Genomic DNA, 5,129 nt, shown 5'->3' with positions numbered 1-5,129 from the left:
CGCGCTGTGAGGGAATGGGGGGGAGAGTGGGGGAGTTGGGGGGGTTCGCCTCAGGGCCGGCGGCTCCAACCTCCTCCGTCCCCTTTTGCCGTTGGCGAGGGGAGAAGCCCGGGGAGGAGGAAGGTGTTTTACAGAATAAACAACATGGTGAACCCCCGTAGAGGGGCATCCCACCTCCATCTCACCTCACCTCACCTCACCTCATGCCTGTGCTGCTGAGGGACCTTCCCCCCGCGGTGCTTCACCCTTTTAGTTTGAGAAGCCTGAGCGGTTTTGGAGAGATTTCTCCCTCTGAAGGGAAAATATTTCGGGGAGCACAAAAAAAAACCCCAAACCTCAGAAGGTTTTGCATCGGAAAGTGTTCGCCACATCAGGGCTGTGGTAGGACCGCTCTGGTTCTCTGGCGTGAAAACAAGGCCGCTGCAGGGGCCATCTTGGGATGATCCTGTCCCTTGCTGAGCCCCAGCCCTGTGTAAACCTACCCAGCCGTGGCTTAGGAGCCCAAGAAGATTTAAATCAAAGGACTTTTAATTACTGCAGCAGGCCATAGGTTATTTTTTCTGAGTTTGGGATGCTGGACCATCCCAGAGAGTGCAAGTGGTAACTGCAGCAATTGAAGTGTTAAACTGTTCAGGAAGGAGTATTAAATCCGTAAATTCTCAGCCCTCTACATCCTTCAGGCCAAGTTACTTCACACCGAGGATGTCCAGCAGCTTAAAACAGCTCTTGGAGTAGCCCCTCATATTCATTTAATTTATGTAATTACTCCTCTAACAGTAACTTTGTTCTTGTCTTTACAGAGATGGGTTTTCTGGGAAGGCAGAGGAAGGCAGCACCTCTAGCCTGGTATTCAGCCTGCATGGTGAATGGAGTTAAATCCAGCTGGCGGCCGGCCACCAGTGGTGTTCCCCAGGGTTCAGTATTGGGGTCAGTTCTGTTTAATGTCTTTATCAATGATCTGGACAAGGGGATCGAGTGCACCCTCAGTAAGTTTGCAGATGACACCAAGCTGGGCGGGAGTGTTGATCTGCTTGAGGGCAGGAAGGCTCTACAGAGGGATCTGGACAGGCTGGATCAATGGGCCGAGGCCAGCTGTATGAGGTTCAACAAGGCCAAGTGCCAGGTCCTGCACCTGGGTCACAGCAACCCCATGCAGCTCTAAGGGCCTGGGGAAGAGTGGCTGGAAAGCTGCCCACTGGAAAAAGACCTGGGGGTGTTGGTCGACAGCCGGCTGAATATGAGCCGGCAGTGTGCCCAGGTGGCCAAGAAGGCCAACGGCATCCTGGCCTGTATCAGAAATCGTGTGGCCAGCAGGAGCAGTGAGGTGATCGTTCCCCTGTACTCGGCACTGGTGAGGCCACACCTCGAGGGCTGTGTTCAGCTTTGGGCCCCTCACTACAAGAAAGACATTGAAGTGCTGAAGCACATCCAAAGAAGGGCAATGAAGCTGGTGAAGGGTCTGGAGCATAAATCTTATGAGGAGCAGCTGATGGAACTGGGGTTGTTTAGCCTGGAGAAAAGGAGGCTGAGGGGAGACCTTATAGCTCTCTACAACTACCTGAAAGGAGGGTGTAGCGAGGTGGGGGTCACTCTCTTCTCCCAAGTAACAAGCGATAGGACAAGAGGAAATGGCCTCAAGTTGCACCAGGGGAGGTTTAGATTGGAAAATTAGGAAAAAATTCGTCACTGAAAGTGTTATCAAGCATTGGAACAGGCTGCCCAGATAAGTGGTGGAGTCACCATCCCCCGAGGTATTTAATAGACCTGTAGATGTGGCACTTAGGGACATGGTTCAGTGGTGGACTTGGCAGTGTTAGGTTAATGGTTGGATTGGATGATATTAAAGGTTTTTTCCAAGCTAAACAATTCTATGATTCTATGATTCTATACACTGTGCCTTCCCTACAGCCCTTACATAGTCTCCAGCTACACCGCTGCCTCACCACTTGGTGCAAAAAAATGTCTTTTACTCCCAAAAGAAGTTTTTTCACTTTCTAAGCAGCGAGGACACTCTTACTCAGTCACTACCCAAGAAGCAAACCGTTTCAGAATGTTTTCCAAAAGTTGTACAAACCAGAACTCATTGCAGTAATTTTACCTGGCAGCAGTATCTGCAGTTACGTCCTTGTCTGAGGAGAAATTCAGAGGTCTTAGATTAAAAACAAAATGTGCTGAGAATAAAGAGTAGCAATAGTGAAATCAAAGGATATTTTAGAAGTTAGGAATGCAGCAAAGAGGGATTGTTTTAGATGTAATTTATCTATAGCTTTAATGGCTACTGTCACTATAGTATTTGAGCATCTCATAAAGTTTTAACAGCCAGATTCTGTCATTCTTTATTATGTCCAATATGTCTAATAACACGTGATTGTCCCTAAGGAAGCCTGTCTCTGGAGTTGTCACAAGAGATTTGCTGGTCCTTTGGGGATACTTGCATAGTAAGCTATCACACAACGTGAAAAAAAGATAGCACAGTCTGGCCCTGAATTATTTAGCTCTGAAATGCTCTTGCAAAGTAGAAGGTTATTATTTGCCTCACTTTAGAACGGTAAACTGAGAAACCTACTGAGAAATTGAGTTACAGAAGGTCCACAGGAATTCCTTTCCAAAATTAAAATTTGAAAACACATCTCCTTGGTTTCCTTAATCTTCCCAAACAATAAATATATGTTTGGGTTTTTATGGTTATGCAGTTTTTTCCTCCCGATCTGAAATAAAATATTAATTCCCTTTTACCTGCAATCTCTTGCTTTTCTGTTTTCAGAACATGAACTTGCTAAAGGCAGATGAGCAAATAAATAAGCAAAAGTCTCAAAAAAGACATGGAAACGTGCTACGTGCTCTTCATGCAAGTAGCAAAGATTGTGAGCGATAAAAAAAAAAGTTAATTTCAAGCCCTGATTATTTCAATAAAGCAGCAAATTAGAAAGAAGTTATGATCCCCTGGGAGATAAGCTCTTAAGATCATCTCTAGGACTGGAGCTGATACATATGCAGCTTGGTGGAAGAAAGACATACCAAAAAAAAAAGTTTCCAAAGCACATCTGAGGCCAGTCTTTTGAAACATGAAACATTTAGTTACAAATGAAGATTCTTCCCAGTGTTCCGATCTGGGAAGTGCTGCAGATGCTGTTCTGGTAACATCCTGTGCCCATTGAAACCAGTGACAAAGTCCCCATTGATTTCAGTGACTATGGATGTAGGCTGTTTGAGGGGGATTAAGGTCTGCGTGGCAAAGCAGTATAGTTATGAATAATTGCTTTTGTATAATACTAGCTTTTGATAAGCCATAAATTTGTGAAATGCCCCCTTTTATAGGCTAAAATTTTCCCAGCTATGTTCCAATCCTATCGGCAACTTTTGCACGCACCAAGATCAGTGGATCCAACTTTATTCTCTCTCAGATCAGCTTTAGAGGTTTCTTAGGGGTACATTTTGTGCCCAAGAATTCACGTTGACAAACGTTGGCTAAAAGTTGCATTCTTTCCTGAGATAGAGCATGCTTGGCTACAGGAGTTCGAAAAGTAGGAGGGTGCAAAAGCCACTGCTGAGCAGTTACGCAACCTACGTGCACATCAGGGTAAAACTGCTTAAATTAGGACACAGTCTTTATTTGCCAAAGTGTCTTTGCCCCTATAAATATTAGTTTACATGTGGCCATGAAAGCTTGAAATAACCAGCTTTTGTTCAGGTATTTATAGAAGCTTTTCCTTATCTTCTTGCAAATTCCATACACAGAAGCTGAGTCTGAAATTGAAAACAAGCTTTTTTGATGAGCAACAAGTTGTTTGTCAGTTCTTTTTCATGCTATTTTATATGTTGCCATTGCAGTTCCATTTTATTTGTCAACTGCAATACTATACAGGGCATAGTGTCTGAAAAACCTCTGGTCTGCTCCTCGGGTGCTGAATATTTTCTTACCTACTTTTGTGATTAGTTAGATAAGGAGGAGAATGAATTTTCAACATGGCTTTTCATTATCTAGGGCGTTTGGGTGCTCAAAATACTCCTGTGAGACAAATTCACGGCTGCTTATTCGAGATCTCGCTCTGTAGCTGCTCTGCGCAGATTCTGATCTGGCATGAAAGGATGCGAAGTGTTGACACCAGGAGAAGAAGTGACTCAGAACTGTTCACGAGGGTCACTGAAATTTTGAACATTGAGAGACAGTGGATAAAAGAGCCAGAAAATTCTACAGTTAAATTTAAAAACTTGTGTTACTGAAGAACAGACAAGCACCTGAAGTGTTTCCTTCAATCATTCAGTCATGCAAAGCCATTTCTTCAGTATTTTTGCTGAAGAATAAATATTGCAGACCGGAATAACTGAAAAAGGGCTTTAATTATGAAAAGCCTCACTGCTGAGCAAACAAGAAGTTAAAAGTGAAAAGCCAACAGGCAGTTATCTGTTAAGCAAACTTAAACAGTGAAAAGGTGCTTAATTAAAAAATACCCATGTCAGCATTTGAGTGCGGAATTTAGAGTGTTAAAGGGAAGTAAATGGCTTGGGGATAAGGAATAAACAGTAAAATCTGTCAGCTCTAGGCTGCTGATCAAAATCTACACCATGGCAGTAACATCTGACATTTTTCCACACGTTGAATGCCAAGATGTTGAAGATCTGTGCGTGGCTAGCAAGAAGCTCCTGTCCACATTACCAAAAACATTAAAACTCTGGGCTTTTATAGAGCCTTGGAAGCAGTTAATGTTTGCTATTTTGACAGGACTGAGTAAACTGGGAACTAAAGGACATCGAGAGGAGAATGTTCCAAGTGCAGCAGGAGATTTGGGGGCTTAGGCAGGTAGACTATCACTAGTGCCTGCCTTCGAGAGTAGCTTTCCCATTTGGCACTGTGCATTAACAGCTACTCAACGAGCCTGTGAAGGTTACTCAAGAAAAAATCTGTTACTCTTTGGCTGCCCCAGAGTCCAGCGCGTGAGCAGTCCAGCAAGCCTGCCCATAGAAATGGAAAGCCGGATCTTTTGAAATCACTCTTTCACCAAACATGAACATTAGGTAAAAGTAAAGAAAGATTATATGTGCTGTTATTAACATACTAGCAATGTCATTAATAACTTCATAGAGACAGGGGCACAGCAGTAAAATAAAACCAGGTTATAGCCACCCAT

The sequence above is a fragment of the Haliaeetus leucocephalus genome, unplaced genomic scaffold (genome assembly GCF_000737465.1).
Source record: "Haliaeetus leucocephalus isolate CR32 unplaced genomic scaffold, Haliaeetus_leucocephalus-4.0 Scaffold0, whole genome shotgun sequence".
NCBI lineage: Eukaryota > Metazoa > Chordata > Aves > Accipitriformes > Accipitridae > Haliaeetus > Haliaeetus leucocephalus.
This window is presented reverse-complemented; position numbering follows the sequence as displayed.